This window comes from Danio aesculapii, chromosome 14 (assembly GCF_903798145.1).
Source record: "Danio aesculapii chromosome 14, fDanAes4.1, whole genome shotgun sequence".
Classification (NCBI taxonomy): domain Eukaryota; kingdom Metazoa; phylum Chordata; class Actinopteri; order Cypriniformes; family Danionidae; genus Danio; species Danio aesculapii.
This window is the reverse complement of record NC_079448.1, coordinates 25361086-25384895: the sequence shown is the minus strand read 5'-3', so window position 1 is coordinate 25384895 and position 23810 is coordinate 25361086. Positions and strand designations below refer to the sequence as shown.

Below are 23810 nucleotides of genomic sequence, written 5' to 3'. Positions count from 1 at the left end.
TGTAAAGAAATATGTCTTTGAACATGTTTACCCTGCATAAAATAACGCGTCTGTTTGATCATAGCTGAAGTCTGAAAGTCTGCACTAACACTCATGGGGGATTCGCTAAATATCCACATCCGCTTACAGCATCATTTATTTGCATGCCTCGTTATAGCACCTGATTCACTGAAGGAATTATGCAAATCGGGTACCGGTGCAATTATGGCAACAAAATTAGTCTGCTGAATATCATGATCTGATAAATTGACACGTGAATTGACTAATTCCAAAACTCAAAAATGATTATTTGCGATTATCGTGGCCACCTGGAAACATACATGTACATTAATCTGAAATTACATCCAGTTTGTACACTTAAAAAAATGATTCAAAGATAATTCCTTGGATTTACACAATTTCTTGTACGTCAAGTGGTTGTAAACAATTTATTTGGGCTGAATTTAAACAAACAAATTAAGTTGAACATTATTAAATTTAATTTGTTTGTTTAAATTCAACACAAATAAATTGTTTGCAACAGTTTTGCATGCAACACTTTTTTCAGTGTATGTGTTGTCTCTGCTTTAAAGCAAATCGCTAATTGTGGCAGTCAATGTTTGCGAATCTGATTCATTCTATGAAGAGCCTCATTTGCATAGAAAGGATTTGCAGAGAAAAGACTGACAGTGGATTTGAATATGCATGGCGCAGCATTACAGCACATACAGAAGCTGCTTAGATTGGACTGTGAGAGGTACAGTACAGTATGTGACCAATAAACAATAGTAATTGTGAAGAAGAGATGTAGAGCATGGTTAAACGTCTATAATGTTTTTCCTAAAAAAACATACTGATGAAACAGTTTTGCAAGATTTTGAAAATCATCTAGCCTTTACTGCAGTCTAAATTCCAAATAAAGTCTCATCTGGGTTGCCAGATTGACGACAACAAGCACAGCTGACAACAGGCTTAAAGCTGTCCCCATTTAGCAAACACATCTTCAATATTTATGTGGATTTTCATTTTTTTGGTCATAAAGCTTTTCAGGTGTGTGGCAGCTGGGTTAGTGTCTGGGTCAATCTCACTTACAGTTGAAACAATACATCTCTCCTTTCCCTATGATGAAACAGCACAGCAGTGTTACTTCAAACCCAGCATGGATGTTTTCAACGTTCATCCTTTTTAGTTCCCAGCACCGCTATTTTTTTCTTCCATCTATAGTCTCTATAATATGCTGTAAATAATTTTATTTCAAATGACACAACATACAGAGATGAGATGTCATGTCATGTCAACAATGGCTGTTTACATCAGGGAAGCACTTTTTACCTGGCATTATATACTAATATTTATTAGTAATAAAGAATACTGGAGGTTAACAGAATACATCTTTTACCAGTCAGAAACATGAAGTGCTGGTTTTAGGTTGCCATGACCAAACAAAAATAGTTAAATGCACTTAAAATATACAAAACCACCTTCAAACGTTCCATTAAAAGTGTTTTAAATGCTATATAGACTAGTTTTAATGTACATATTTTAAATAAAATCTATTTTCTGAGCCAAATGTATGCTGGATTCACTCAAAAAAGACAAATTGGTAAATAGCATTTGTGTAACAACCAGGCATGCTAGGTTTAAAAACCCAAAGTGTGTATGTTCATTATTGATCGACCCATGTTCCAAACTCAGGTTGTTTATTGGGTAAATTGGCAGTAAGCGGAATCACACATACATTTTTTAAAATTCTGACACAGAATACACAATTAAAAGGAGAATAGCTACAGTAGCTGTAGGACTTTTTGTTTGGTCAGAGTAACACATATTTTGTAGTAAGTCTATTTTGAAATTCATTTTTAGTTTTACTTTGCTTCAAAAGAGTCCAAAAAAACTACATACAGAAGCTTTACCATGGTTTACCAAGGTATTGGTGGTGAAATATCTCAACAAAATACCTTAGTTTTCTTTAATATGTTTTGTGAACAATCGTAGAGAAAGAGTTTTGGATACCCAGCCACTATAGTTTAGCAGTTCAAAACCCTGCCATGTTTGAGAAAACTTCTTAAAAAAGATCATCTAGTAGGTATTCAGTATTCACCAATAACACATATAATGTGTAGCCTAAAAGCCTAAAGGCTGAATAAAAACACACACAAAGTTTATTTTTCTCATTATGACTACAGAACAAGAGACTTCAGGTTCCTAGTTTAAGTGAAATCACTGACAATCTCTAAGGGCCAAGTAGTTTGGTTTTCATCTTCCGTCACTTCTTACGCAGAGCTCCATTAAATACTACTCGCTGGCCCAGGTGAGCAAATGTTTACTTTGTCAAATGCACATGAAACATTCTGGTTTGACATCAGCAGTCTCTTGAAAGTCGAAACTTTGAGCAAGTAATAAAAACACAGTAGATGTTTGCTTTAGAAGAAACAGAGAAGCACCACAAGAAAGAGTGCCATACCTCTGAACTTTTCCAAATCAAATACACCCACTTTTTGTTTTCATATGCATACTGTGGGGAGAAAGCAAAGTATATAATATCATGAGTCTCACGATGCAAGCCAGTGGCTGATTTGTTTCTATTGTCCCCCAAGATGGCAATATGAAATTACACACAACGATGCACCAGATCTGAGATGTCTGAGATAGCTTTGGAGAGTTTCTCCAGTAACTACAATGCCTCAAAGTGGAAGCTACAAAGCAATGAAATCAAACCCTATTATTTCACAAACCAATGCTCTTCCCACGGCTCCGTGGCTATATATCCTGTGCCGTCAAAGGCGCTTTGTTGAAGAGTGAGTTAAGATGACACAGGAGGGTCTGGGACATAAATTCAGGAGGGCACCGTGTACCTCCAGCACTGCGAGCGCTCAACCGAGAGACAGTCGTCAACAAGCTTAACGCTAATCAGCTAAAATGAAGACAGCCGCAGGTGTATCTCTGCCTCGCATGCAGGCACGCGCTCAAAAACACATAGATGGTGGAGATGACAACCGTACTGCTGGAAGAACATGGGTTTTGAATGTATATAGGTGAGGAAAATGCCCAGCGCTGCCAAATAGGGCTGTGCAATATGATGATATATATTATATAAACCTGTGGTTCTCAATACTGATCCTTGCAGCCTCCTGCAATGCTGAATTTGCATCTTTTCTTCAACACACCCTATATACTGTAGAAAACCAGCTCTGAAGAGAGCTCCAAGAAGGAACTGTGTTGAGGTCATCAAGTTCCATTTACAGTAAGTCATTTAGCAGATGCTTTTGTCCAAAGCAACTTACAATTGAGGAGGAATTCAGCGATTCAACAAGAAGAGGCAATACACACAAGAAGTGCAATGGAACTGTTATTGTTCAGAGATTTAAGTGCTAGAGTAAGGAGGGGGTGTGTTTCTATGGGTGGTTTGTTAAACCCGCTCAGCTGTGTGAAGCACACTTCATAAATGCATGGCGTTTTGTTTTGTTTATTTTAGATATGGAGTGATTGTAAGAATGTGCTATTGATGAATTTATTGATGTATTGATGAATGTTTGATGATCGCATTACTTTCAGTTATATGCCTATTTGGATGACTTTATTATTATTTTTTATGACTTTTTATGTTTTTTTTAATGCCATTACCTTATTATCGTCCAATAAATGTTACATTATTATTATCATCCTTTGTATTTTTGACCTTTATACTATTATGAAGAAGCCATGTTCAAGCAGACTGTAGTCTGATGAGAAATGCAAGGATACTGTGCAAACACAGCCAGAAACAGGAAAAGAATTAAAAGAGCAGGATGTGCAAGTAATGTAACAGAAACAGATGTATGGAAGTAAGGTCATAAGGGCACTTGCGTTCTGTTTAATGTGCGACTCATGGTCATGCACACCTGCACACTCAGACATGCACCCATGCTCAGTTGCAATGACTTCCAAAATTCTATGACCTTAAAACTACCCAACTTCCTATTAGTGGAGAAGCTAATGGAGGTGTGCTAATGTTTAAATTTGGGTAGTGTTAAGACAAAGAAGTGTTTTTAAAGTGTATGCTGGCCTACACTCATCAGACACTCGAACGGCCTGTCTTTGTTGTTACTGATGCTGTAACAATAAGCTGCTTTGCCTAAAGACTTCTGACCTCAGACTTTGTTATTTTTTGAAAACTATTTAGAAAATATTTTGCAGACCAGAACCTTTTTTCCCAACCCAGGCTCATTTTGAAAACGTAGTCCTGCGGACGTTTCCGGAGACTGCGAATTATGTAGCCGGAGGTACAGTACGTACGACTGCATTTTTTAAACGAAGACTGCGTTTTTTAAGTGAACGCTACGGGGCGGTATGAAGCCGTTCCTTTTCGCGCTTACCGGCTGACCGCTTACCTCCGTGTGGAGGGCTCTCCCGCCGCAACCAGTTTGTCCAGTTAGCTTGTTGTGTATGTCGGCAGACTTGAGACGAAGAGAGGAGCTGACCACGATGACCGGGTTCAAGCCCGGGGAAGAGCGGTTCTAGAAATCAGGTAAGACAAAAACAGAATCCAAAAAATAAAGTGAACAAGTTCATAACAGGGTGAGAATGTGGCAAAATCCGAAAACGTGGTAAAGAAATCAGACGAGGGCTTTTCTTTTTCTGGACGGCTTTTGTAAATTGTTGGTTTGGATTAGGGAAGTAAGCGAGTCAATCATTCATTCAGTCAGACAGACAGACAGACGGTTGTTTGACAGCGGTCTCTGGTGGGTTTACTCAAGAACAGCGTGGGCGCGAACGGCACTCGGCGCGAGACATTCAATATAAAAAAGCGCACGCAGCTGCCTCTCACGGATTCGCGAAAACAAAAACTGCAAAAATACGTACCTCCCGGGACGTATTCAGCTGTCTCCAGAAACGTCTACGGGACTATTTTTTCAGAATGAGCCTGGGTTGTTTTTTCCACAACAGTGTCTGGTGCAAAAGTTGGTTAAAGTGTCAGAGAGATGAAAGATGAACGTGTATTACTGTATGCTTCCCTACTGCCTACCATAGTGACCATTTGTCTGTGTGTTTATATGTTAAACACTGTGGTTTGAAATGTTCACATTTTTATTTCTTACATTGTTCATTTAAGTTTAAATTATTATGGTATTTTGTTTCTATTCTTTTATTTTGATGTTTTATGGTAGTTTTATATTTGTCCTCCTATTTCAAGCTTTGGAAATATTGTATAATTTACAGTCATGCCAATAAAGAAATTTTGAATTAAACTGAACTAAAAGCGTGTGTTTTCTACAGGTGGTTTGTCAAGCCCACTCACCTGTGTGAGGCACACTCAGAATTGCATAATGTTTTGATAATGTTTTTCATGCAGTGTGGTGGGAGAAGAAATGAGGGGGTCCTAGTTTTGTTCACAGGGGTTCAGTTGAACGCAAAAGAGATGGGTATTTAAATGACTTTTGAATAATACTAGTCATGAAGATCATTCCACCAGCAAGGAACATTGAATGAAAAGGTTTTGGAAAGTGCAGTGCTTACCACACATAGACTTTACTTGGGTGGGCCGCCCAAGTATATTAACAGCCCCCCAACTATATTTAGTCAGACATTTTCTTTTTTTTTACTATTATTAACATCCTTTTACACAATTTTTTTATCCGCCTAACATATCCAAACATCAGAGATTGATTAAGCAGTGGAAAATCTTCTCTTTTGTTTACCTGTTTCGTTCTTTGCGCGAGACCTGTCAACACTCACAGACAGTCACGTGCACTGCAGACTCACAGAGACTTGCCTTTTTGGCACAAAATATGTCCGGCCTGGATTTCTAAATCTCCTAAATCTACTTTCTAAAGCTTGTACGCGTTTTTGCACAACTCTTTTTTTATTAAAGACTACTTTCGGCCTGCGTCACAGCTTACAGTGCGCAAAGCTGTGAGACAGAGAGAAAAAGTAAATAATAGATTCTTTAATCTAAACGAGTCAGAAAAACTTTACTATATACTCGGAGAGGACGAAATGACATCTACACTGGCTGCAAAATATATGAACACAATAAGTGGTTAATCGACGCATTTGCCTTATTTAGGTAATCTACACTTTGTTTTATCTTGTAAGTAGGATATGTTTTAGAGATAGCTGTTTTTATTCCTTTTTCTGTCATTTATTTCTCATTTGCTGTTTATTTTATTTATTTGATGATGTTAGTATATTACGTATATTATTCTATATACATGCTTAGGGATTCAAGTTTGCTTTGAACCTGAAAGAGAGAGAAGCAGATTTTACCTGTCAGTGGATGCACATGGCTCCTGAATATCAAACAGAAATGGTGGATTTCTATATTTCAGCAGTCTTTTTTTAATTTAACCCATGGAAACTGTGTCATAATAAATAAAATTATTGCTAAAAATGAAATTATGTTTTGTTTGTCACATATAGTAAACTATTTATGTGATGTGGGTGAATAAAGTTTCAATCCGGCTACCACTGCAAATATATTTCAAACCTGTGGGAAGCACTGAAGTAACTAAGTACTACTGTAAACAATGTATCTTGTGACACCACAAATATGCAATGTTCTCTACATGTTCACTGCTCTCGACCCCCTGCACACCGGAAATAGACTGATATTGAAGTTTTTAATTTTAATAGATGTGTGAAGTGTTACTTAACCATAATCATGTGATTAGTATAGAAGTTACAACATGTGCAAATGTTACCCTTTGAATTGAACACGCTTTCAAATTGGAATCATGGCAGAAAATCCTGTGATGTCCACTTCACAGGGCACTTAAGGTCAAATGAAACAAACCTCTAAAGCGGTAAGCGAAGCATACAAAGTATGCCGCAGAGACCAGGATTGAGAACAGCAGGTTTAAGTCTATCATTTCATAGTATGCTCTGTTGCTTATTTCATGGTGTCATAAAATACATGGTTTATGGAAATACTTTTTCCTAATTTATATTAGCGCAATATTACATGCTAATACAAAGATGCCAATAGAAACATGAATAACAGCATTGTGAGAAAGACACAAAGTACGTTCACATTTTTTTAATTTTGCATTTTTATGTTGGACATGTAACCATTTGTTTCGAATCGTGTTTTTATATTTTATTTTTATTTATTTAATACTTCTACATTTTTAATCAAACACTTGCCCTGAATTTATTAATACAGAGAGAAAGATGATCACATATGAATGAGTAGATTTCTGAGCATATAATTTAAAATGTAAAAAGGAAATAGTCCTTTAGATGTGGTCAATATATAAACTATTAATTCATTTAAAGAGCCCATATTATGGGTTTTTGAAAATGCCCTTCCATGTAGTGTGTTACACAGCTCTAAGTGAAGTGAAATATCCAGCTAAGGCTTAAATCTGTAAGTGTACAGTGTTTAAAATTATTGATTCATCTATAAAAGAGTCGACTCATAGTGCTTCAAACGAGTTGTCTTGATAACAAGTCATTAGGTGTTTCGAGATGACGCAGCCACGAAACACAAGCCTCGCCAGTAGTTACGCGCACAAACCAGGGAGATTTGAAACCTGCGGCCCCGCCCACTAACACAGAAAAAACACTAGACACACACACACAGACGCCGCCGGTCGAATGAAGTCACGCTGTGCTCAGATGGATAATATTGACAGTCTCTACCCAAAGATGAAACTGTGAAGAGTCAGTGGTTGAGGTTTATTCACTAGTGTAAGTAAGTGCGATTAAAATTGTTGCCTCGTTTACTCTAGCTTGCAAATTATGTATTTTGTGTTTTGTTACTTGTTAACCTGGTACAGTACACGCGGTTACTCTTTATATTCTCTTATCGCATGTAAGCCACGTTAAAAAAGCGACGCATGCCGCTTTGTTTAAGGATTTAACGTTAAATGCTTTTGTGAGCTTACGTTCCACTGCCGTTTGTCGTTGCTATGGCCATCGTAAGCTAGGAGACAGGAGACTCGTGTCGATCTCCCTAGTTCTGAGGAGGAGCGTGATGTGTGTGTGCGTGTGTTTGTGTGTGTGTGTGTGTGAGAGAGAGAAAAAGAGCAGGTCGAGTGTGTGACGCCTAGGGACTAGGAGACAGGAGACTCGCGTGAGAGAGAGAGAGAGAGAGAGAGAGAGAGAGAGAGAGAGAGAGAGAGAGAGAGAGAGAGAGAGAAAGAGCAGGTAAAGTGGCTAGGAGACTCGCGTTGCTCTCCCTAGTTCTTCTGAGGAGCGTTGTGTATGTGTGAGAGAGAGAGAGAGAGAGAGAGAGAGACAGAGAGAGAGAGAGAGAGAGAGAGAGAGAGAGAGAGAAAAAGAGCAGGTAAAGTGGCTAGAAGACTTGCTTAGATCTCCCTAGTTCTTCTGAGGAGCGTTGTGTGTGTGTGAGAGAGAGAGAGAGAGAGAGAGAGAGAGAGAGAGAGAGAGAGAGAGAGAGAGAGAGAGAGAGAGAGAGAGAAAAAGAGCAGGTAAAGTGGCTAGGAGACTTGCTTAGATCTCCCCAGTTCTTCTGAGGAGGGTTGTGTGTGTGTGTGTGTGTGTGTGTGTGTGTGTGTGTGTGTGTGTGTGTGTGTGTGTGTGTGTGTGTGTGTGCGTGTGTGTGTGTGTGTGTGCATGTGCGTGTGTGTGTGTGTGTGTGTGAAAAAGCCTTACACTATGAAGCGCGTATGCACTGTGACTACTTTTATATAGTTGATTAGCAGCTGGGCATTTCACTCTGCCTCGTGCTGAAGCCTGTCCGTGTCGACCAATCGCAGCAGGCTGTCATCGGTCCAATCAGCGCAGATTAGCTTCGTGCTGAGGAGAGGGTTGGGAACAAATGAATCGCTGAATGATTCATATGGGAGTCGCTGGGATAATTAGGTAAAAATAAATGCAGATTATAAGACCATAAAAGTGTTTTTTGACCTTGCATGCATATTAGACTGTTGTTGGAGACCCTTACAACCTAAATATGACCCTATTTAATGTATAATATGGGCTCTTTAATTTAGAGAAATGGTAGTATATTATAAGGTGATAGGAGATTTTTTGTCATATCGCCAAGCTCTACTGCTAAAGACAGACCTGTTTGCACAATCCAAAAAATAAAATAAACATTCCTAGTTGCATTTAAAGTTCCATAGTGAAGTGTGAAGTGTATATTGTAAATTCCAAAAAGCACGATTTTAGTCTCAGACCTCCAAATACTTCACTGCACAGGAAGCCTGACTTGGAAGTGTTGAGTGTGAGATGGCAAAAGAAGGAGACTGGGTCTTTTGTTTGCTGGAGTGGGGTGTCAGGAGTGAGGCTGCAGATAAGATGAGTTGACTTCTCAAAAGCCACTCTTCATTCAGCTTGACAGCCGTCTACCTGCTGTGTATTGTCCCTCTTGAAAGAGGAAAGCAGGACAGTGTCTCTGTGGGAAGCCTGTAGCGATCATAAGCACCTTAAACAGGTATTCAGCCACAGGAGAGCAATATACTGTATGAGCGGTGTGCTTCCACTTCTTGCTTTTCATTCAAACACAGTTTTTACAGTGTTTCTTATTTATTACAATGGTTTCCTTGCTCTAAGTTTGCAGTGGTTGCATTGTGGGTTGTGTTTAGACAATGAAAGTCTAAAAGTTTAAAAGAGTCAATACTGAACATAGAAACCAAAAGCCTTTTAACCATCAAAATAGCAGTTTGAGCATGACGGAATGTTAAAAAACTGAACACATGCTGCATGCTTTCACAAGCAAGTTTGAAAATGTGTGTTTGCAAATGTTGATCAAACAATAGAAAGGGTTTATAAAAGTATTTTAGGTTGAAATTGAGCACTTCAACATGTTCATGGTGGCCAACAATTTTGCCTAAATTTAATTCAAAACATCTAATAATGTTTGGTTTGTTCATGTTCATAAAGTTGCGGTCAACATTTACTGTTTTGGGCAAAATCCAGTCATTTCAATAGGAATTTTCACAATTGAGAGGCAAATGTAAGGCTATTCTGTGTATATTGACACAGAACGGCCTATACTGTCTATAAGTTTTTTATACATCTCAACAGAGATAAACATGCAAAACAGGTTTTTTGGAAAGCAAAATACCACAGGCAGTTTAAGACTCAAAAATGCTACAAGAATTTGCACATGCCAATGAAATCCAGAAATGCTGTCAAGGTCTGACTGGCAGACCTTGGATGGCCTATTCATTTATGTAGGTTTAAGCTGAAATAAAATGTGATTTAAACACCTATTATAATACAGATCTATTTGTAATAAAAAAATTACAATACCTAAAATATCCACACATGTGTACATTATGCCCAAGAAGATTAAGTTTGATGACATTATTTATTTAAGCCACCTATGGTGACAAAAAAATGTAAGTAAACAACAGATAAAAATTACTTTTTGGGATTAATTTAAATGACTAAGATATTCCAAAATGCTGTTTGATTCAAGCTTACCAATATTACTCTAAAATATATATATTGCATGAACAAATCGATATTGTCCAAAAATGCTCTCCAGATTTAATTCAAGCAATGGCATATCTATGATGCCAAAACACTGTCCAGGTTTGATGCAAACACACTGCTTAACAATGTTAATGACAAACTATAACTAAATTAAAATCCAGTAAGGTGTATTGATCAAAATTGACAACGGTGGCCAAAAAAGCTGGTTAAAGTAATTACAACATTTAGCTGTGCCACCTATAATTCCCAAAAGTGCTCACTAGGTTCACTAACTAACAAAGTCAACTTATTTATAAGGCACAGTCAAAACACTAATGTGTTTTCAGTAATAAAAAATAAAGAAAACAAACTACATAAAACAAAAATGACACATACCCAATATTGCACACAATACAGTATAAACATACGATGTAACCAAAAGATTTTGGAAATTGATATTTACACGAATAAGCTTTCCATTGCTGTATGGTTTGTTAGTATAGGACACTATTTGACCAAGGTACAACTATTTCAGGGCGACATGGTGGCTCAGTGGTTAGCACTGTCACCTCACTGCACCTCACCTCGCTGGTTCGAGTCCCGGCTGGACCAGTTGTCATTTCTGTCAGCATGTTTTCCCTGTGTTGGTGTGTATTTCCTCTGGGTGCTCTGGTTTCCCCCACAGTCCGAAGACATGCGGTATAGGTGAACTAAATAAACTATATTGTCCATAAGGTATGTGTGTGAATGAGTGTGTATGGATGTTCCCCAGTACTGGGTTGCTGCCGGAAGGGCATCCGCTGTGTAAAACATATAATCACTCCGCTGTGGCAACCCCTGATAAGTAGGGGGACTAAGCCGAAGGAAATGAACAACTAAAGTCTGGAATCTGAGGATTGTGAAACTCCCTCAAGTTTGAACTCCCTCGTTCAAATTCTATTTCTAGCAATGCATATTGGTAATCCAAAAAAATTTGTTTTGACAGATTTACAAAAAAACTATTTACTAAACATCTTTATGAAATATGATATATACTTAGACATATTGGGCATAAAAAAACAGCAATCAATAGTTTTGACTCAATGTAATACAATCTATTTTTGGCTACTACCACAAATATACCACAAATGTCCCGGGTTACCAAAAAAGCATAGTACCCTTTTTAATAACCCAAATAAAGCTAAAAAAGACAAAAAATGCTAACAAACTGAGAAATGCTTCCTTTACAAATAACAGAAAAAGAGTATATTACAAAATAAAATAATGACTTCAAATTCTTCAAATGAAATCTTTACGCTTTTAATGTACTTCAACATAATTAATCTGCGTTTAAACTAGTTTTAAATGCTGATAAAACAAAACTTAAGCTATTTTCAAATTCAAAACAAACTAAGCAAAAGTTAGGTCCTATTACTACTACTCATGGTACAGAGATTAAATTGGTGTCCCAGTACAAACATCTTGGAATTTTAATTGATATACACTTTCTTTTAGTTCTCACATTCAGCAATTGGTGAAAAAATGAAAGTAATTTTAGGCTTCTATTTTAGAATTAAGTATTGATGCTAAAAAGAAGCTAAAAGAAGCTGGTTAATGCAACATTTATGTCGATATTGGACAACGGTGATGTTGTCTATTGCATGCTTCATCTCAAAGTATGCATGCATTGGATACTGTTTACCATGGTGCACTAAGATTTATACCTAATTTTAAATCCTTTACTCATCGTTGTGTGCTGTATACTAGGGCAGGTTGGTGTGCTTTGTCCATTCGTAGGCTCAAGCATTGGCATATCCTTGTGTACAAATCTATACTGGGTTTCATCCTATCATATCTACAGAGTTACATTTGTAAAAAGCCTGTTCTTAACTATGGCCCTCGGTCACAGGATGTTTATTTACTGTCTTTTCCTAAAGTGCGGACTGAGATGGGAAGAAAAGGCTTTTAAATACGCAGCACCTTTCACATGGAATAATATGTAAATACAGTTGCTGTTTAAAGAGTTGATTTCACTAAATGCTTTTAAAAAGAGTAATGATTTAGAAGTTGAAACACAGGTTTGTGGATGTTTTGAATAGTTTGTCAGTGTGATTCATGTTAACTGTTAATTGTTTTTGTTTGTTAGGCCCATGTGACGTGTACTGCCAGGACGCTCTTGTAAAAGAGATTTTTAATCTCAGTGTGTTTTCCTGGTAAAACAAAGGTAATAAAAATAATAATAATAATAATAATAATAATAATAATAATAATAATAATAATAATAATAATAATAATAATATATTAAAATATAAAATACTATATATAAACAGTCCCCAAAAAAGACACCAACTCAAATGAACTAAAGCGCCAATAATCTCCATGGCTTTGAGAGCCAGCCAGAGCTTATTTTAAGCAACAGCAACTTGTAGCACTGAGGTTAAAGGCCTCTGCAGGCGCAGGCTGGTATGATGGAGGGAGGTGTGGGTGATATGTGTTGAGAGTGGGTTGAAGTGAGGAAACGGGCCAGACTGGAAAGGCCCTTGGCAAACTGTGGCTTCCAGAAGCAGAAACACAGATTCACAACCCTCACGGCTCTTGGAAGAAGAGAGCTTTGCCTGATATAAAGGTCAGTCTCAGGCACAGAGCCAGAGTTTACCGAAGGTTTAGAAGGCATTAAAAAAGCAGCATATGCAGCCTGACCTGATGGCGGAAGGTCCATCTACAACTGGGCACCGAATCACAGCGATCCTTTCATGCGGTCTGTGGGTTTCCAGAGAAAACAGATGATATTTGCCATGCTTGGCCTCTCTCTCTAAGAAGTCGGTGTCCTTCAGAAAGCCGGTCCTTTCAAACGACAGTGAATGAAAGCCGGTCGATGGCCATTTATTAAGCGCAGTTGACTAGAATGAGGTTGTGGTGGTGATGTAGAGACAGAGTTAAGTCAAGCTGAGTCTGTGCAGTGCTGAAGAATAAGACTGATGGATTGGGAAGGTGGGAAACTGTGCTGGAATCACAGGACACAGATTCAGATCTTTACAACAGAGCTTTTACCATTACCAGCCACCATCGATAAAAGAAACATTTAGTTGGTTTACCTGCTTAAATAATATCAATGTAAAGACTAAGAGAATTCTGTCCCACTTTATATTAAATCATGTTAACTATTATGTATTGATTTAAATTCATTATTTTATACAATGCATTTATTGTGTTCATGTATGTTATTTTGTAGATTTTTTTATAAGTGCTAATTAACATCACTTAGACTAAAGAGGGTTGTCAGAGAAAGTCCATATTTGACCAATTAGTTTAAAGTAGATTTAAAAGTTTAAAGGCTTTCAGTTTGAAGTAGAATGAATTTTGAAACATGTTTAAGGGTTTTGATGTCTATGGGAAGAAAACAAACAGAGACAGACTCTAACTCTAAGTTTCTAACGTGCAATACTTTGACATGTTTCCAATGTGTTTTATAACACATGTATCTCACTGTTGGCCTGTCTTTAATATTTTAGCTATTTTCAGAAACAAAAAAATAACCCAGTGTCACCATTTCGACTGTCAAGCTAAACAAAAATGTTTTAACATTTTTAAAAACAAATGAACAGGTAATATTTATCCTCCTTACAATGGCTGCCTGTTAACTTCCATATTGATTATAAAATGTTGTTTCTTATAAAGCTTTAAATAATCTAGCTCCTGTTTATCTAACCAACCTTCTGTCTCGCTACAATCCAACCCAATCTTTAAGATCTCAAAACTCAGGGCTTCTGATAGTACCTAGAATAACAAAGTTCACTAAAGTAGGTTGAGCCTTCTCATTTATGGCTCCTAAACTCTGCAATAGCCTTCTATATTATTATTATTATTATTATTATTATTATTATTATTATTAATAATAATAATGATAATAATAATACAACTAAATAAAATTAAATAAAATAATAAAATAAATAAATAGATATATATTTGAAATGCTACATAGTTTGGCATTTTGTTATGCAATGCAAATCAAATTCAGACATTTTAACTACGACTGCAGTATCCAAACTCTTTTTAGGTCCACTGAATACCACAAGTATCATCTTGTATGACTGTGAGATGAAATGCACTACAAAAAGCTGCGTAATTGGAAAAAGGAACTGCCTGTTTTCGTGTCCTCGTTAGAAAGTCAGGCAAGGAAAGATTTAAGCTCAGCTCTTAGCTGATCCGCCATGAGTTGAATAAAACAAGGAGGTTTCAAATATCCCCATCGGTCAAATCTAATAAATAACAAGGGGTGAGGCTGACAGCAATAAGCCTGTGTGCTTTTAATACAGCACCAATCAAAGCGAACACCGCTGCCCTTTAAAAAGCTCAGATAAATGACATATGGTAGAAATGCTGATATATCCCATCATACTTGCTTTGAAGGGCACGAGAGCAGTCAGACAGAAAAGGGTGGACTAGTTTGACAAAAACGCTAAAGAAAGAGCATATAGACGATAAAAATGGGCCAGTCTTAAAAAGGATGACATGAAAAGGAAGAATTCCTGCAATAACTAAGAGAGCAGGCGCTGATGTAGAGATGCTCGAGATTGTACAATTTCATGTTAAATGACATGAGCCATGGCGGACCTTTTGGGTTAAGCATTTTTTTTCTGGTAACTGAGGTGAGAATAACCATGAATGATTGCTCCGCATTACAGTGTGCCGTAGTCAGGAGAGCACATCTGTCACCAACTATTAAATCCACTTCTGCACAGACTGGTGTAGAAAAAACCAGCGAGTCGCTACAATGCGAGATATGTGCGTGATATCCTGTTCTGACTGAATGAGATGAGAGGAGACTGTCATGTTTATGGATGTGGCCAAATTTCATCAGACAGCATTCACTGCGATGGCCATCTCTTTCAAGTTTTTCTCTGCTGCTCATCATTAAAAAAAACTACAATGCCAGAATCTGAAGCCCCCCATCTACAGCCCAGAAACAAGTGGGATTTTGTTCTGCATCCCTTTTCCTGTTATTTCTCTCTGAGATCTTGGAATAATTACTTCTGCGCTGCTTGATCGCTGAGCTTAGAAAGTATGGCAGGAATGACCAGCTTTCATTCATTTCTAATCGGCACTACAAACACGGGGAGGGAATATGAACCGCACTTTTCATGTTGTTGTTCTGGGATTCTAGGATCAATATACAGCTAGCTGCTTTTGTTGTCAATTGAAGTATCGATCTGGGTGAACGATGACAGGGTCGCATTGCTACAGAAAATCAGATTCCTTTACAGGCGATCAAATGTGGTTTCAAAACATTTTTTTCACAGCTAGAGAAGAACCATTTGAAAGAGAATCCTGAATCCTAAAAACAATTTACAAACAAAAGTGTTCTTTTGAAAAATAGCAACGATGCTTTTCTGTTTAGACTACACCACAACATGAACTCTTACAAGCTCGCGAAACAACACAGATAAAAGCTACCTTAAATCTTAATGATGTGCAATAATGTATTTGTCATCAGGTGGTTTTATTTTGTTTTAAATTGTATTATGTTTTCAATATAATGTTATACTATAATTCATGAGTTTTGTAAATCAAAGGTGGTTGAAAACGGTTAAGGTCTTTGCACACTAAAGTCCGAAATTTTCGTATGCATTTTTTTCTTGTATTCATAACCAAAAATTCCTCACGTACACAAACCTTGCACACTGAGTTCAATACGTATTAATTAATCCATTCCAAAAAAACACAAAACATTTCAGAGTCAATTCAAACGCGTTGTTCTCTTCTCTGTTCTTCAAGACAGAAAAAAAGAGAAATAGGCTACACATTTTGTGCATCTACTACTGCATAGAGAGAAAGAAGAGTTCTCCTCCGTTTCAAAAGAGCTATGGATTATCCCGAAATGCAAAGTTTATTTCAGGAAATCAGTGTAATTTTGACACATTTGTGATACTACACACATTTCTGTATGTAAACAAACCCTGAACAGTGTTATATCAAAAAATCGGACTCCCCAGACAAATCTGACTCCCCTTTGCATGCACGCACGTCACACAACGCACACCTGCTTAAACTCTCAAACTCACAGCAGTTTATCATAAACCTTTTTCAAGAGTTCACACTTAGATAATGCTTGACTGTTTTAGCAGGTTTGGCATGCTGTCCCGGGAGAGAACCCTGAGCTCGGAGATAGGTGAGCCCAGGGCTCCCTCCTGGTCGGTAAGCATTAGGAGGGATACGAGATCAGGTAGTTCTCCATAAATTCCCAAGAATAGACCGCTAATTTTGCGGGTTAGGTACTTGTGACTTTAACTTTTGTTGCATGTTTTTTGTGTGGGAGGAAACCGAAGTACCCAAGGAAAACCCATGCGAACACGAGGAGAACATGCAAAATCTGCACAGAGAGTGTCGAATGGCTCAGTTAGCATTTGGACCAACGATCTCCTTGCTGTGGGGCAACAGTGCTAGCCACTGAGTCGCCAGAACTTAGAATTGAGAAGGAGGGATGGATGGGGGGGGGGTTTCCAAAACGAAGACGAGAAATAAAGTTTTAGGCTGGATATTTATATTAAATTTGGAATGATCCGATTGGCTAGTTAATAATTAGTGATGGGGATCAGCTGTAGTCAATCCTATCACGTGCTCCTCTCGAAATTAGTTTGTGAAACTTCACTTATCAATGCTTTTTCCTGCAATTGACAGCAAGAACGAACAAATTTATCCTGTATTTTCGAAAGTAAAACATACTAACTCTATTTTGCCTTATGCTCGTACGGAGCTGTCAAAACACCTCTTAAAATGTTTTTTCGGATGCGAAAAATGGAAAAAAAATTTAACCAGATTCGACGTACAAAAGATTCAGAGGCAGTGTGTGAATACAATTAATTAGTTAGAATTTATTTTTTAAGGCACAAAAATTTTTCGAATTCAGTGTGCAATAACCTTGCAAAAAAAAAAAAAAAACTTGCAATAACTAGTTTCAAACAACATTTAAACAGATAAGAGGAACTGAAAAGCAATTTTGTCCTCCATCACCGGTATAAATACCCAGACTTTCAGCAAACGTGATATTTCTCAGCCAGTCTGACAATAATGACAAAACTTAACTGTGGCTAGTTTTACATATGAAAACACTTCCTCGCTTGAACTCGCCGTATGTGAGATGAAGAAAATGAAAGCACCCCAAAACTGAGATAAAATCAGATGCTCAAGCCATAATCTTTAAAATAAAGACTTGTATTAATCATTTAGCAAATATATGACAGAGGTTTGTGATACAACAATAACAGCAGAGCATTAACTAAATCCTTATTTTCATTTGGTTTGGAATTTCGTTTGGTATAATATGTATCATAACTTTAATGTATTTTTTGTTGGTCAGTTATCTACAAATATAAACAAGAAAAATGTATAACATTTGAGGTGATCTGTGTCAAGAAAAGGTCCAATATGCTTCTGCAGCCAAAACACAAACTGTTTTTTTAATTAAAATGATAATTTAGATAAAAATAAAAAAATAAATGTGAAATATTAACAGTTTTGAATAATTATGATAAAAAAATTAAAAGAATAGCCTATATTAAACTGTAAGGATAAAAACTTTTTTTGCAAGAGTCAGTTTCAGTTTAAAATAGGCTAATATGAAAATAGATATCGTCAAATATTAATAGGCTATAGAGAATTATACTCAACATACATGCATAACAAAAACAAGACCCGTCCCAAATCGCCCCACAAATAAAGTGACAATTTCTTAACCAATCTGGGGTCCACGGGTTGTGGGACGACCTACACATCACTAACGCACACCGGACACGCACATTCACGTGTTATTTAAAATGAAACTATTCAGATGGCGCTCTGTGGTGCAGCAGAAATATGAACAGTGTGTGGAGTCATAGCTCAGGATCAATTTGTTCAAATCTGTATTTCCAAATCTAGTCAACACAAGGAATGTCTACTGATCTGTGGGAATAGTTACCAAATCAGGGCTCCATATTATGCATTTATACATGGTTGCTTTTTGCATAAGTATTATTATAATTAATAAAAATTAAATAAAAGAATAATAAAAATTACATTTGCATGTCCTACAATTACCTGTTCAAAGAATATAAAACAGCCCTTTTTCAACAGTGACAATAAAAACAAACATCATTACTGTTTTTACCGAAAATATTTTGTGAATATACATTGCGATTCAAAGCTGAAATCTTTATCATTATTATTCCAGTCTCGAGCATTGCATAATCCTTCAGAAATCTTTCTAAAATACTACACATTTCACTTTGAAACTGCCATGAATCATGCAAGCAGCAGCATAGCATTTCTGCAAAGATGTGGCCACAGGCACACATTTGTTCACGAGCCTAGACTGCCTGTACCGCAAATGAAACATGCAAGACAGCCTTAGAATTTGGCCAAAACAAGTTCTCTTAGGAAACAGCATAATTAACATAGCCATGATTGAGCACAGTTATGCCTTAAATCTCTGTTATATTTTAAAATGCTACCTCTGTAGGCAGATAACTATATTTTATAACTCAGCCTCAATTTGGCCTTCAGTCTTTGTTCTTTTGCAAACTTCATGAAGATATTTTGGTACCACACTCTCTTACAGTCCCTTTTCACAAAGGACGTACATTATTATAGTTTTTACATAAACTGGTTTATAATTAGAAGATATCCTTATAATACTTAGCCCTTCACCTAATCCTATCGACTAAGATCCACTGTTATCACCCAAAAATGAAAATTCTGTCATTGTTTTTGACCTTTTACTTGTTAAAAACCTTTATGAAAATATATTTTGAAGAAAGCTGAAAACATGTAACTTTTAACTTTCATAGTAGGAAAAAACGACTACTATGGAAGTTAACGGACAGAGGATTTCCGTACTTTTCCAGAGGATTTTCCGTACGAAACATATCTTCTTTTGTGTTCAACAAAAGAAAGTAAAAAGTGTGTATATTTTCTAAATCTATTTCCAAGTATATATCCCTGTAAAGCTGCTGTATGTAAGTTTTTGACTCTCCTAAAGCATAAAATACTAGAATATATTTGCAGATATTTAAGAAACATGCCAAGTGAACATGTTTATCTGAAAAAACAATGCTAAAGTCAGATTTTCTGCTTTGAAAATGTGCTTTCCATGCCAGATCGTCTGTCTTTGTTTTGGTTCTTTTAACCCGCCCAATGCCAGTTTAGCCTATATTTAAGCACCACGAGTTGCCTTGGTGGAAAACCGCGTATTTGATCCATTAAGTCAGGAAGGCTCTCTAAGTATTTGAAATTGTGACCTTCAGTTGACAGTAACAGACATAAAAAAATGGCATTCAAACTGACAATATTAGCATTTAACACTGAATAAAACACTGAGGTGTACCTGAGGTAATCATTGGCATCTCTGTTGATCAGCAGCAAAAAATAATATGGAATATGGAATGTTTCCTTTTAATATGGGAGGTCCTTTTAATAATTCCTACAAACACACTCCTGTTGATGTCGTCAATCTGGCAACCTGCTCCTGTGTGTGTTTGAACCAAGCATGCAATACCTAGTTCAACCACTGGGTGTCAAACTTACATACTGCACCTTCAAGTACACTGTAAGTATATGTTTAGTTTACAAAATTAAGCGCAACAATTAAGTGCAACAATTTAAAATTTGTATAACTTAAAAAAATAAGTTGAAACCTGATTAACATAAATTACATTAAAATAATATACAAGCATATGTTGCTGTGGCTTTTTGATGATAAGCTGCTTTCACTGCTTTCATTGAAAAGATCTTCAATTCAGAACTAAAGCCACAATCACACTACACTTTTTGGGTCATAGACTTCCGTTAATACAAATATGAATGTAGCAGACTTGAAATGTAAGCTCGTGTGACAGGTTTTGCATGTTGCTGCGTTCCAAATTTCAGGCTTGATGAAGTCTGACTGGTGAAATCACATCACGTGATTGCGTGAGACCAATAGAGAATTAAAACCTGACCTCTCAGTACAGAACATTTTAATCTGGAGCAATTGCTTGCTATATCAATGACTATGTTTACATGAACATCAGTAATGAAATTATTTGCCCTAATCTGAATAATACAATGATATGATTAAGGTGTTTACATGAGTTGCTTTTTGAATGTTTCTTTCATGATCCTGTTTTACATGTTTTAGAACATAGATCGAGTATTGTCATTACGTCACCACACTATCCACATTACCTCTGGAGTTTCATGTAATTGTTGACTTTAACTGCAGTTTGGCACTTTCACTTTCATTCAGGAACATTTCATGTATGCCCCTCATGACAAACGAGATATTGGATGCGAGTATGAACTGCTGGAAGACTTGGAAATGGAATTTGATACCGCATGCTGTATGGAAAAAAAAAACCCCTCTGCATTTCATGGTGTTTGCCTGTGGTTCTTTACTGACTCGGTAGGTGCAGAGAATAGTGTCAAACAGCTGTGTGTGTATAGAATATCCTGTCGCAAAACATGGCGAAAAGTTCTAAATGATGACGATAGTTTGATTAAGGTGTTTACATGTCTGTACTGCACATCAACAATGCGACTAAAATCTGTATACTCCACACGTCTTAAATCGATTTCTGTTTAGTTTGGTTATGACTTTAGTCGAATTTAGGTAATCAAAAATCACTGTTTACATGGTAGACTCTTAATCAGAGTATTGCCTTGATGGCATTCAAATCGGATTATTGGTGTCCATGTAAACATACTCAACGTTTAATCATCTTGTTTTATCTTGGCCTTTTCACAGCGCCGTATGACAGAATTCTGCATACACAAACTCTAGTGTGGCCGTGGCTTTACAGTATCTGCTATGTTGTGTTCTGAATGCTCCTCTCATACCTCAGCTTTGGCATCAATCAATGTCTCACATCATATATTTGACTATCAGAGCTGGCAGAGGAGGTGTATCAATCCGTCACTGTCTTTTAGTCAGGCAGGTCATAAGACACGTTTCAGGTGAGGCTGACCATAGCGTTATGAGAGCATCTAGCCTGTGATTACAGATGTGCATGCGGCGCGTGACCAGCAGGCAGAAAACTCAGCTGCTTGAAGGACACAAACTCTCTCAGGTAATCATTGTCTCCTCTGACCCTCCTCTTGCTGTGTGGCATATTTTACATGCCAGAATACCTCAGTCTCCTTAGAGGTCAACTGTCCAATTACAGTCAGAGTTGCACCCCAATCCCCCTGGACAGCCGCCCCTCCTGTTTCATTCTTCTATCTGACCTCTCTCTCTCTCTCTGATGGCAGTCGAATTCAGATGAGCTTATTCAGCTGCAGGGATATAAGGGTAAATATGACAGCTCCTCTTTCAAATAAAAACACAGGCCTTCCATCAGGCGTCAGTCTGAAGCGTTTGAGTGGCAGCTGGCTTTTAAAATCGGATCTGCATCTCATCAAGGTGACTGGGCTGTGGAGATCAAAATCTCTACAGAATTATAATTTTAAGGCAGATACTGGCTGCTCGCCGCTTTTCATCAGGTCAGCATTTCAGATCACATTGCTCCAGTCAATAATGTCATTTAAAATGCATGAGGGTTACAAATACTGCTTATCATTGCATACATGTTAAATGGAGTGAGATATTAGGCCTTTTTCCTTAAACCTAGCGAGCTGCATTGGACTATAAAAGCAGTTGACTTCTGAGGCCAGGGACACACCAAGTCAGCCATTGGGCTTTGTTGGTCCGTCCATCTTTTGCAGCACTGTTTTTTTTAGATATAGTGTGAAGATAATAATAATAATAATAATAATAATACCTTACATTTATATAGCGCTTTTCTGGACACTCAAAGCACTTATCACATTTTTTGGGGGGAGAATCTCCTCATCCACCATCAGAGTGCAGCATCCACCTGAATCACATGACGGCAGCCATATTGCGCCAGACCGCACACCACACACCAGCTGATTGGTGGAGAGGAGACAGAGTGATGAAGCCAATTATGATATGGGGATGGTTAGGAGGCCATGATGGACAGAGGCCAATTGGTAAATTTGGTAAGGATGCCGGGGTTAAACCCCTAATCTTTTTCGATGGACATCCTGGGATTTTTAATGACCACAGAGAGTCAGGACATCGATTTAATGTCTAATTCAAAAGATAGCACTCACTGAGCAGTATAGAGTCCCCATCAATATACTGGGACGTTAGGACCCACACAGACCACAGGTTGAGCACCCCCTGCTGGTCCCACTAACACCACTTCCGGCAGGAACCTAGCTTTCCCATGTGGTCTTGGAACTCAGAGGTGGGACTAGTGTTGCAAGCTTCTGTTTATGGCAGCAAGTTGGCATGGCTCCTCAGTTGCTGCACTGCAGTGGTCTTTCCTGTCTAACTGCTTCTATGACTGCACATCTGGACCGACTGTATTCATCGTAGAACCATTGTTCTGTGATGGTTCGGGACCAATACGTGTACTGTTACACCTCTAGTACATTGAATTTATTTTTTGGATGCAAGTACATAGTAGTTTAGGCCATCCAATTTAAAGTGGAACCGAATTTCATTATCATGAAGTTTGCAATTTAATTTAATTTAACGTCTCACATCATATATTTGACTATCAGAGCTGGCATAGGAGGTGTACCAATGCATCACTCTCTTTTAGTCAGGAAGGTTATAGGACATATTTCAAGTGAGGCTGACCAGAGCCAGGGTCTGCAGGTTAAATTTAAGACTTTTTAAGACCATTATTAATGAACTTTTAGACTTATAAAGGACTAAAGGCTAAGGATTTTTTCAAATGGCCCTGATGAAAAAGATTTTTATTTTCCCTATCAAAAAAATATAATAATAATTTAATACATTTAATAAGACAATAATACACAATAAACATTCAAATATTTTTGATTTTTTTCCTAAGAAAAATATTTTAAATATTGTGTAAAAACAAGCATTTTTCTTTAAAAAAAATGAACAAATGTTTTAAAAGTTTTGAAAACTATAATAAACTAAATCTATGCACAACAATCTGACCAGGTCGCTGTCCTCAGCAGTAAATACATGAATAACTTTTAAACAAATGTTATTGTCAGGACAATAATTAAACCATTTTGATAAATAGAGTTGAAAATAACCTTTTTAAATAAAAAGCTTAATGCTTTATTGAGATGGATTGTTGGTGATTGTATGGGTTTTGGCCAGATTGAGTACTGTAGCTATACATGAACAAAGGAAAACTAAGACCTGTTTAAAAAAGATTAAAGACCTACAACACAATATTTCAGTAAAATTAGAACTTTTTAAGGCCTAAAATTTTGTTTTTGAGATTTAAGACATTTTAAGACTTTTTAAGACCCCACAGAAACCCTCATTGCCTAGCACCATGTACTGTTATACCTTGGATTGCATTCACTTTTTAAAGAAAACTACATATGGGCTACAGCCATATCACCCTGCAGCCCAAGACCAGTTACTCACTGAAGCTAAGCAGGGCTGAGCCTGTTGGAAGTGGTGTTAGTGAGGCCAGCAG

General features: G+C 37.2%; 1 protein-coding gene across 4 annotated transcripts in view; it reads right to left on the bottom strand.

Annotated features, from left to right (window-relative positions):
* The window catches only part of enox2 (ecto-NOX disulfide-thiol exchanger 2), a 412131-nt gene that overhangs the window by 84806 nt on the left and 303515 nt on the right, over window positions 1-23810 (bottom strand). The gene's annotated exons all lie outside the window — the stretch shown is intronic.